The following is a 12,923-nucleotide window of genomic DNA, read 5'->3' as shown; positions in this document are numbered from 1 at the left end:
GGATCCTCAAGCAGTGTTCGTGGATGCACTGGCAATTCCATGGAACTGTAGGCTGCCATACGTGTTTCCTCCCGTGTCACTACTGCCCAGGGTAATAAGGAAGTTCAAGCAAGAAGGAGAATTACTACTTCTAATCACTCCAGCGTGGCCCAGACGGAATTGGTTCTCAGACCTGCAGGGTCTCTCGATAGAGCGTCCTCTTCTACTTCCACAACACCCAGACCTCCTCATTCAGGGCCCTTGTGTCTACCAGTATCTGGCCCGACTGGCTTTGACGGCATGGCTCTTGAAGCTTCAGTTCTGAGGGCCAAAGGATTTTCTGAGGCAGTCATTCAAACTATGCTGAAAGCCCATAAACCGGCTTCGGCTCGGATTTATTATAGGGTCTTGAATTCTTACTTCACCTGGTGTGAAGCTAAGAATTATGATGCAAACAAGTTCAGTACTGCCAAACTTTTGGCTTTTTTGCAACAAGGCCAGGACTTAGGCCTTCGTCTGGCCTCCCTCAAGGTTCATATTTCATCCTTGTCAGTATGGTTTCAGAGAAAAATTGTGACTTTGCCTGACGTTCATACTTTCACTCAGGGTGTTTTACGGATTCAACCTCCCTATGTTCCTCCTGTGGCTCCTTAGGATTTGTCGGTTGTTCTGGATGCCCTACAAGATTCTCCATTTGAAATTCTTGAGTCTGTGGACCTTAAATGGCTTACACTTAAGGTTTTATTTTTGCTGGCTATTGCCTCTGCTAGAAGGGTTTCAAACTTGGGTGCCTTATCCTGTCGGTCACCCTTTCTGATTTTTCACCATGATTGCGCAGTTCTTAGAACTCGCCCTGGTTATCTGCCTAAGGTGGTGTCATCTTTCCAACTTAACCAAGAGATTGTGGTTCCGGCCTTTATCTCTCTTGGTTTGTCCTCCAAAGAACGACTCTCCATATATATGCAAAGAGAACCATCTCTCTTAGGAGATCTGATTCTTTCTTTGTCCTTTTTGGTTTTCACAAACGTGGCTGGCCTGCAAATAAGCAGACCTTGGCCAGATGGATTAGAATGGTGATTGCACAAGCTTATGTACAGGCTGGACTTCCAGCTCCTGCTACTATCAAGGCCCATTCTACTCGGTCTGTTGGACCTTCTTGAGCAGCCCGTCGTGGCGAGTCCCTAGAACAATTGTGCAAGGTGGCTACGTGGTCCTCTGTGAACACGTTCATCAGGTTCTATGCCTTTGATACTTCTGCCTCCCTGGATGCTTCCTTTGGATGCCGTGTTCTTGTTCCCGCTACAGTGCGTCCCCTCCCATGACGAATTGCTTTAGGACATCCCTGATGTTATTCCCTGTGGAATACAAGTGTACCCCTCTGCAGAAAAGGAGATTTATGGTAAGACTTACCATTGTTAAATCTCTTTCTGCGAGGTACACTGGATTCCACAGGGCGCCCACCCTGACCCTGATGCACTTAACTTCTTTGGGCTTGTATGGCATTAGCCGCTGGTACCTTCTGCTGTCGTGAGAATGTGGTTATACTGTATTTGGCTACTAACTACTGTCATCTCTTTTACCTGCTACTGTATTGGACTGGTTAACAAAACTGAGCTCCAGTGCCTGGAGGTGGGGATATAGAGGAGGTGGTGCAGTGCATCTTGGGAACAGCCAAAGCTTTAGCCTGTTGGTGTTTCGGTTCAAGATCCAACTCTACACCCCAATGTTATTCCCTGTGGAATCCAGTGTACCTCGCAGAAAGAGATTTAACAATGGTAAGTCTTACCATAAATCTCCTTTTATACATCAAAGTTATATACAAACTACTCATATACATACATAACATCCCAGCAGTAATAATAAAAGAAACTTCATGTATCAGTATAAACTAATTGTAACAATTAGGAATTGTATATCTTCCAGTGACTGTGTTCAAAATAGATAACTGTTTATTTGCAAATTCTCATATATACAGTATATACCATCTTTTATTATAAGAGAATTCTCTCCAAAGTGTTAGATTATAAATATCATATAGTACCGTATCATGCACAGTCTCTGGGTGCAGCAGAGCATCTCCATGCCACAGGGATGCCACACGAGTGATAAAAAAGGGGCCTACGCCTCTTCTTTACCTATGAGGCCACTAACTGGAATTGCTAATACATTTTAGCAAAATATAAACTCATATCATAATCTGAAACCCAAGCAGACTGCAACTAATATGTAATTTTATCTTTTTTGCACTATAACAGCAGATGTACCCTAGATACTGGTGGTTACCACCTAACCTTTTAAATATAGATACTCAAATAATATGTAACCAAGTGCATCCAAATTGAGGACAATCAATAATAAGCCCCGCATCCTCCGCAGATTAAGATATATCTTGTAGTACAGCATCATGTCAACCTCAAAAGAAACAAATTAGCATTCAGTGTGTATAGAAGGCAATACCAATGAATGCACTGTGTGTTCTTGGAACTACAAAACCCACACTTTCAATTCTTTTATCAGAGCATATCACAGACTGAAATAAGTTCTCTCCTATGAGATGTGCCCACTTCCTTAAATTCCAAATATCCTCAAATAGAAAGGACATGCTCCTCGTAGTATGAAATGTTTAATATAATACTAACACAAGTCCTATAAAAAAAGGAATCGGCCAACAACGGGTGACACTGCGTAGCCATACCTCAAGATAAGTTTGACCTGTCAACATAAAGTAGATGGTCTTCAGAACTCCTTTCCATGAAAACAAGGTTCCCCTGTTAAAGGTGAGTCCTGGTATAATGCCTTCACTAATGCACACCATCATATTTCAAATTTGCAATTAATTTCAAGGTAATAACAAATTATGGATCTTCTCTATATTATGCCTTCCACCAATCAAACAACAGGTAGGCGAGTCGTGTAATTAATACATTCTTAAACATACTGATAAAAAGCTCCAATTATATGTACTAACGTTGAATACAAAAAGTATGATAATTTGAGATAATTACTGTAAAGAAAATTAGAGACACAGGTCCTAATTCATATTTCTATGCAAACCCGATGGTTTGCGCACAAAGACAATGTTTGGGGGTCTGTGCAGGCGCATGACCTCTTCTGTGCATGTGCAGAATGTATCTTGCAATATAGCTTATAGCCTCTGTCAGTGGCTGTGGCTCTTGGAGGTCAGCATCCGTCACTGTTCTTCAAAATAGGGGCAAGTGTCATCACCGTTTTGAAGGCATGATGAGTCCAGCGTCTGCATCGTCATACGTATAATACCAGGTGTCTGGATCCAATAGACAGCCTGCATAAGCTTCAGTTTACACAGGCTGGCCAGTGCCAAAACCCTGGGCTGTAACTACATGCGTGCGGTTGATGCCTTGCCACCGCTCATTTGCAGTGTGGGCTCACCGTCTGGAATACCACTGACATTCCGAAGTTGTATGCGACCACGCTGTATATATTGTAGGCAGCGTAGGGCACACTGTGTCTTCTGTGTGCTCCACCCCCACTCCCTCCTCTCCTGTAGATTGGTTTCTGGGTACAGGAGCAGGCAGGTGGGTGATACTGGAGATAGCATCAGGCACAGGATCTCGGTTGCTGAGTATATGACAAGTAAAACACACAAAGACACACACATACACACACACACACACACACACACACACACACACAGACCCACAAACAAACACAAACAAACAAACAAACAAACAAACAAACAAACACCTCTTTCACTCTCTCTCATGGGGGAGAGTAATGATGATAAGTAGGAATGCAGAGTAGGGGCTGTACCTGGCATAATGAGTCTTAGGAACTCAGTGTAATGTGTATAAGGGGCTGTACCTGGCATAATGTGTATAAAGGGTATAAATTGTATAAGGGGTTCTATTCCGTGATATAATGTTAATAACGGACACTACTTTGTGGTGTAATGTGAATAACACATTATTCTGTGGCCACACCCCTTCACCATGAATCCACAGCCCTATATTTTTTATGTGTGCCTGTGGAATGCACTGTCCCTATTTTACATACAAGGCATCAAAATGTCTAGTTATGGCACTGCCTAAAGCCTTTGCAAATCGCAGTTGGTCATGAAGGTCGCAATGGTGATCTAACGCTGCATTCTTAGTAGTGATGTGCACCGGACATTTTTCGGGTTTTGTGTTTTGGTTTTGGATTCGGTTCCGCGACCGTGTTTTGGATTCGGACGCGTTTTGGCAAAACCTCCCTGAAATTTTTTTTTGGATTCGGGTGTTTTTTTTACAAAAACCCCTCAAAAACAGCTTAGATCATAGAATGTGGGGGTCATTTTGATCCCATAGTATTATTAACCTCAATAACCATAATTTCCACTCATTTCCAGTCTATTCTGAACACCTCACAATATTATTTTTAGTCCTAAAATTTGCACCGAGGTCGCTGGATGACTAAGCTGAGCGACCCAAGTGGCCGATACAAACACCTGGCCCATCTAGGAGTGGCACTGCAGTGTCAGACAGGATGGCATATTAAAAAAATAGTCCCCAAACAGCACATGATGCAAAGTAAAAAAGAGGCGCAATGAGGTAGCTGTGTGACTAAGCTAAGCGACCCAAGTGGCCGACACAAACACCTGGCCCATCTAGGAGTGGCACTGCAGTGTCAGACAGGATAGCACTTCAAAAAAATAGTCCCCAAACAGCACATGATGCAAAGAAAAAAAGAGGTGCAATGAGGTAGCTGTGTGACTAAGCTAAGCGACCCAAGTGGCCGACACAAATACCTGGCCCATCTAGGAGTGGCACTGCAGTGTCAGACAGGATGCACTTCAAAAAATAGTCCCCAAACAGCACATGATGCAAAGAAAAATGAAAGAAAAAAGAGGTGCAAGATGGAATTGTCCTTGGGCCCTCCCACCCACCCTTATGTTGTATAAACAGGACACGCACACTTTAACAAACCCATCAGTTCAGCGACAGGGTCTGCCACACGACTGTGACTGAAATGACTGGTTGGTTTGGGCCCCCACCAAAAAAGAAGCAATCAATCTCTCCTTGCACAAACTGGCTCTACAGAGGCAAGATGTCCACCGCCTCCTCATCGTCCGATTCCTCACCCCTTTCACTGTGTACATCCCCCTCCTCACAGATTATTAATTCGTCCCCACTGGAATACACCATCTCAGGTCCCTGTGTACTTTCTGGAGGCAATTGCTGATGAATGTCTCCACGGAGGAATTGATTCTAATTCATTTTGATGAACATCATCTTCTCCACATTTTCTGGAAGTAACCTCGTACGCCGATTGCTGACAAGGTGAGCGGCTGCACTAAACACTCTTTCGGAGTACACACTGGAGGGGGGGCAACTTAGGTAAAATAAAGCCAGTTTCTGCAAGGGCTTCTAAATTGCCTCTTTTTCCTGCCAGTATACGTACGGACTGTCTGACGTGCCTACTTGGATGCGGTCACTCATATAATCCACCACCATTCTTTCAATGGTGACAGAATCATATGCAGTGACAGTAGATGACATGTCAGTAATCGTTGGCAGGTCCTTCAGTCTGGACCAGATGTCAGCACTCGCTCCAGACTGCCCTGCATCACCTCCAGCGGGTGGGCTCGGAATTCTTAGCCTTTTCCTCGCAACCCCAGTTGCGGGAGAATGTGAAGGCGGAGCTGTTGATGGGTCACGTTCCGCTTGACTTGACAATTTTCTCACCAGCAGGTCTTTGAACCTCTGCAGACTTGTGTCTGCCGGAAAGAGAGATACAACGTAGGTTTTAAATCTAGGATCGAGCACGGTGGCCAAAATGTAGTGCTCTGATTTCAACAGATTGACCACCCGTGAATCCTGGTTATGCGAATTAAGGGCTCCATCCACAAGTCCCACATGCCTAGCGGAATCGCTCTGTTTTAGCTCCTCCTTCAATCTCTCCAGCTTCTTCTGCAAAAGCCTGATGAGGGGAATGACCTGACTCAAGCTGGCAGTGTCTGAACTGACTTCACGTGTGGCAAGTTCAAAGGGTTGCAGAACCTAGCACAACGTTGAAATCATTCTCCACTTCGCTTCAGGTGCAATCCCCCTCCTTTGCCTATATCGTAGGTAGCTGTATAGGCTTGAATGGCCTTTTGCTGCTCCTCCATCCTCTGAAGCATATAGAGGGTTGAATTCCACCTCGTTACCACCTCTTGCTTCAGCTGATGGCAGGGCAGGTTCAGGAGTGTTTGCAGGTGCTCCAGTCTTCGGCACGTGGTGGCTGAATGCCGAAAGTGGCCCGCAATTCTTCGGGCCACCGACAGCATCTCTTGCACACCCCTGTCGTTTTTTTAAATAATTCTGCACCACCAAATTCAATGGATGTGCAAAACATGGGACGTGCTGGAATTTGCCCACATGTAATGCATGCACAATATTGGTGGCGTTGTCCGATGTCACAAATCCCCAGGAGAGTCCAATTGGGGTAAGCCATTCTGCGATGATGTTCCTCAGTTTCCGTCAGAGGTTGTCAGCTGTGTGCCTCTTATGGAAAGTGGTGATACAAAGCGTAGCCTGCCTAGGAACGAGTTGGCGTTTGCGAGATGCTGCTACTGGTGCCGCCGCTGCTGTTCTTGCTGCGGGAGGCAATACATCTACCCAGAGGGCTGTCACAGTCATATAGTCCTGAGTCTGCCCTGCTCCACTTTTCCACATGTCCATGGTTAAGTGGACATTGGGTACAACTGCATTTTTTAGGACACTGGTGACTCTTTTTCTTACGTCTGTGTACATTTTCGGTATCGCCTGCCTAGAGAAATGGAACCTAGATGGTATTTGGTACCGGGGACACAGTACCTCAATCAATTCTCTAGTTCCCTGTGAATTAACGGTGGATACCGGAAACTCGTTTTTCACCACCCAGGTTGCCAAGGCCTGAGTTATCCGCTTTGCAGCAGGATGACTGCTGTGATATTTCATCTTCCTCGCAAAGGACTGTTGGACAGTCAATTGCTTACTGGAAGTAGTACAAGTTGTCTTCCGACTTCCCCTCTGGGATGACGATCGACTACCAGCAGCAACAACAGCAGCACCAGCAGCACTAGGCGTTACACTCAAGGATGCATCGGAGGAATCCCAGGCAGGAGAGGACTCGTCCGACTTGGCAGTGACATGGCCTGCAGGACTACTGGCTTTCCTGTCTAAGGAGGAAATTGACACTGAGGGAGCTGGTGGTGTGGTTTGCAGGAGCTTGGTTACAAGAGGAAGGGATTTAGTTGGCAGTGGACTGCTTCCGCTGTCACCCAAAGTTTCTGAACTTGTCAATGACTTCTGATGAATGCGCTCCAGGTGACGTATAAGGGAGGATGTTCCTAGGTGGTTAACGTCCTTACCCCTACTTATTACAGCTTGACAAAGGCAACACATGGCTTGACACCGGTTGTCCGCATTTCTGTTGAAATAATTCCACACCGAAGAGGTGATTTTTTTAGTAATTTCCCCAGGCATGTCAATGGCCATATTCGTTCCACGGACAACAGGTGTCTCCCCGGGTGCCTGACTTAAACAAACCACCTCACCATCAAAATCCTCCTTGTCAATTTACTCCCCAGCGCCAGCAACACCCATATCCACATCATGGTGTACTTCAACAGTAACATCTTCAATTGACTATAAGGAACTGGACTGCAGGTGCTCCTTTCAGTACTTGCAGGGGGCGTGCAAATGGTGGAAGGCGCCACCTGTTCCCGTCCAGTGTTGGGAAGGTCAGGCATCGCAACCGACACAATTGGACTCTCCCTGGGGATTTGTGATTTAGAAGAACGCACAGTTCTTTGCTGTGCTTTTGCCAGCTTAAGTCTTTTCATTTTTCTAGTGGGAGGATGAGTGCTTCCATCCTCATGTGAAGCTGACCCACTAGTCATGAGGAACATAGGAGAGGGCCTCAGCCGTTCCCTGCCACTCCGTGTCGTAAATGGCATATTGGCAAGTTTACGCTTCTCAGATGCTTTTAATTTAGATTTTTGGGTCATTTTACTGAACTTTTGTTTTTTGTATTTTACATGCTCTCTACTATGACAGACGACGTTGATGGCATTTCATCATCTCAGCCATGATTAGTGGCAGGAGCTTCAGCACGAGGTGGAATTGGATCTTGATCTTTCCCTATTTTACCCTCCACATTTTTGTTCTCCATTTTTTAATGTGTGGAATTATATGCCAGTAATATATCAATAGCAATGGCCTACTACTATATATACTGCGCACAAAAACTTAAATGCACCACAGGTATGGATGGATAGTATACTTGACAACACAGAGTTAGTTAGAGCAGTGGCCTACTGTACCGTACTGCTATATATTACATACTGGTGGTCACTGCGCACAAAAACTTAAATGCACCACAGGTCCGGATGGATAGTATACTTGATGACACAGAGGTAGGTAGAGCAGTGGCCTACTGTTCCGTACTGCTATATATTATATACTGGTGGTCAGCAAAATTATGCACTGTCCTACTACTGTATAAATATACTGCGCACAAAAACTTAAATGCACCACAGGTATGGATGGATAGTATACTTGACGACAGAGGTAGGTAGAGCAGTAGCCTACTGTACCGTACTGCTATATATTATATACTGGTGGTCAGCAAAATTATGCACTGTCCTACTACTGTATATATTTACTGCGCACAAAAACTTAAAGGAACCACAGGTATGGATGGATAGTATACTTGACGACACAGAGGTAGGTAGAGCAGTGGCCTACTGTACCGTACTGCTATATATTATATACTGGTGGTCAGCAAAATTATGCACTGTCCAACTACTGTAAATATATACTGCGCACAAAAACTTAAATGCACCACAGGTATGGATGGATAGTATACTTGATGACACAGAGGTAGGTAGAGCAGTGGCCTACTGTACTGTACTGCTATATATTATGTACTGGTGGTCAGCAAAATTATGCACTGTCCTACTACTGTATATATATACTGCGCACAAAACTTAAATGCACCACAGGCATGGATGGATAGTATGCTTGACGACACAGATGTAGGTAGAGCAGTGGCCTACTGTACCGTACTGCTATATATTATATACTGGTGGTCAGCAAAATTATGCACTGTCCTACTACTGTATATATATACTGCGCACAAAAACTTAAATGCACCAAAGGTATGGATGGATAGTATACTTGACGACACAGAGGTAGGTAGAGCAGTGGCCTACTGTACCGTACTGCTATATATTATATACTGGTGGTCAGCAAAATTATGCACTGTCCTACTACTGTATATATATACTGCACACAAAAACTTAAATGCACCACAGGTATGGATGGATAGTATACTTGACGACACAGAGGTAGGTAGAGCAGTGGCCTACTGTACTGTACTGCTATATATTATATACTGGTGGTCAGCAAAATTATGCACTGTCCTACTACTGTATATATATACTGCGCACAAAAACTTAAATGCACCACAGGTATGGATGGATAGTATACTTGACGACTCAGAGGTAGGTAGAGCAGTGGCCTACTGTACCGTACTGCTAAATATTATATACTGGTGGTCAGCAAAATTATGCACTGTCCTACTACTGTATATATATACTGCACACAAAAACTTAAATGCACCACAGGTATGGATGGATAGTATACTTGACGACACAGAGGTAGGTAGAGCAGTGGCCTACTGTTCCGTACTGCTATATATTATATACTGGTGGTCAGCAAAATTATGCACTGTCCTACTACTGTATAAATATACTGCGCACAAAAACTTAAATGCACCACAGGTATGGATGGATAGTATACTTGACGACAGAGGTAGGTAGAGCAGTAGCCTACTGTACCGTACTGCTATATATTATATACTGGTGGTCAGCAAAATTATGCACTGTCCTACTACTGTATATATTTACTGCGCACAAAAACTTAAAGGAACCACAGGTATGGATGGATAGTATACTTGACGACACAGAGGTAGGTAGAGCAGTGGCCTACTGTACCGTACTGCTATATATTATATACTGGTGGTCAGCAAAATTATGCACTGTCCAACTACTGTAAATATATACTGCGCACAAAAACTTAAATGCACCACAGGTATGGATGGATAGTATACTTGATGACACAGAGGTAGGTAGAGCAGTGGCCTACTGTACTGTACTGCTATATATTATGTACTGGTGGTCAGCAAAATTATGCACTGTCCTACTACTGTATATATATACTGCGCACAAAACTTAAATGCACCACAGGCATGGATGGATAGTATGCTTGACGACACAGATGTAGGTAGAGCAGTGGCCTACTGTACCGTACTGCTATATATTATATACTGGTGGTCAGCAAAATTATGCACTGTCCTACTACTGTATATATATACTGCGCACAAAAACTTAAATGCACCAAAGGTATGGATGGATAGTATACTTGACGACACAGAGGTAGGTAGAGCAGTGGCCTACTGTACCGTACTGCTATATATTATATACTGGTGGTCAGCAAAATTATGCACTGTCCTACTACTGTATATATATACTGCACACAAAAACTTAAATGCACCACAGGTATGGATGGATAGTATACTTGACGACACAGAGGTAGGTAGAGCAGTGGCCTACTGTACTGTACTGCTATATATTATATACTGGTGGTCAGCAAAATTATGCACTGTCCTACTACTGTATATATATACTGCGCACAAAAACTTAAATGCACCACAGGTATGGATGGATAGTATACTTGACGACTCAGAGGTAGGTAGAGCAGTGGCCTACTGTACCGTACTGCTAAATATTATATACTGGTGGTCAGCAAAATTATGCACTGTCCTACTACTGTATATATATACTGCACACAAAAACTTAAATGCACCACAGGTATGGATGGATAGTATACTTGACGACACAGAGGTAGGTAGAGCAGTGGCCTACTGTACCGTACTGCTATATATTATATACTGGTGGTCAGCAAAATTATGCACTGTCCTACTACTGTATATATATACTGCACACAAAAACTTAAATGCACCACAGGTATGGATGGATAGTATACTTGACACAGAGGTAGGTAGAGCAGTGGCCTACTGTACCGTACTGCTATATATTATATACTGGTGGTCAGCAAAATTATGCACTGTCCTACTACTGTATATATATACTGCGCACAAAAACTTAAATGCACCACAGGTCCGGATGGATAGTATACTTGACGACACAGAGGTAGGTAGAGCAGTGGCCTACTGTTCCGTACTGCTATATATTATATACTGGTGGTCAGCAAAATTATGCACTGTCCTACTACTGTATAAATATACTGCGCACAAAAACTTAAATGCACCACAGGTATGGATGGATAGTATACTTGACGACAGAGGTAGGTAGAGCAGTGGCCTACTGTACCGTACTGCTATATATTATATACTGGTGGTCAGCAAAATTATGCACTGTCCTACTACTGTATATATTTACTGCGCACAAAAAACTTAAATGCACCACAGGTATGGATGGATAGTATACTTGACGACACAGAGGTAGGTAGAGCAGTGGCCTACTGTACCGTACTGCTATATATTATATACTGGTGGTCAGCAAAATTATGCACTGTCCTACTACTGTATATATATACTGCACACAAAAACTTAAATGCACCACAGGTATGGATGGATAGTATACTTGACGACACAGAGGTAGGTAGAGCAGTGGCCTACTGTACTGTACTGCTATATATTATATACTGGTGGTCAGCAAAATTATGCACTGTCCTACTACTGTATATATATACTGCGCACAAAAACTTAAATGCACCACAGGTATGGATGGATAGTATACTTGACGACACAGAGGTAGGTAGAGCAGTGGCCTACTGTACCGTACTGCTAAATATTATATACTGGTGGTCAGCAAAATTATGCACTGTCCTACTACTGTATATATATACTGCGCACAAAAACTTAAATGCACCACAGGTATGGATGGATAGTATACTTGACGACACAGAGGTAGGTAGAGCAGTGGCCTACTGTACCGTACTGCTATATATTATATACTGGTGGTCAGCAAAATTATGCACTGTCTTACTACTGTATATATATATACTGCACACAAAAACTTAAATGCACCACAGGTATGGATGGATAGTATACTTGACGACACAGAGGTAGGTAGAGCAGTGGCCTACTGTACTGTACTGCTATATATTATATACTGGTGGTCAGCAAAATTATGCACTGTCCTACTACTGTATATATATACTGCGCACAAAAACTTAAATGCACCACAGGTATGGATGGATAGTATACTTGACGACACAGAGGTAGGTAGAGCAGTGGCCTTCTGTACCGTACTGCTAAATATTATATACTGGTGGTCAGCAAAATTATGCACTGTCCTACTACTGTATATATATACTGCGCACAAAAACTTAAATGCACCACAGGTATGGATGGATAGTATACTTGACGACACAGAGGTAGGTAGAGCAGTGGCCTACTGTTCCGTACTGCTATATATTATATACTGGTGGTCAGCAAAATTATGCACTGTCCTACTACTGTATATATATACTGCACACAAAAACTTAAATGCACCAAAGGTATGGATGGATAGTATACTTGACGACACAGAGGTAGGTAGAGCAGTGGCCTACTGTACCGTACTGCTATATATTATATACTGGTGGTCAGCAAAATTATGCACTGTCCTACTACTGTATATATATACTGCGCACAAAAACTTAAATGCACCACAGGTATGGATGGATAGTATACTTGACGACACAGAGGTAGGTAGAGCAGTGGCCTACTGTACCGTACTGCTTAATATTATATACTGGTGGTCAGCAAAATTATGCACTGTCCTACTACTGTATATATATACTGCGCACAAAAACTTAAATGCACCACAGGTATGGATGGATAGTATACTTGACGACACAGAGGTAGGTAGAGCAGTGGCCTACTGTTCCATACTG

This window comes from Pseudophryne corroboree, chromosome 3, assembly GCF_028390025.1.
Source record: "Pseudophryne corroboree isolate aPseCor3 chromosome 3, aPseCor3.hap2, whole genome shotgun sequence".
NCBI classification, from domain to species: domain Eukaryota; kingdom Metazoa; phylum Chordata; class Amphibia; order Anura; family Myobatrachidae; genus Pseudophryne; species Pseudophryne corroboree.
This window is presented reverse-complemented; position numbering follows the sequence as displayed.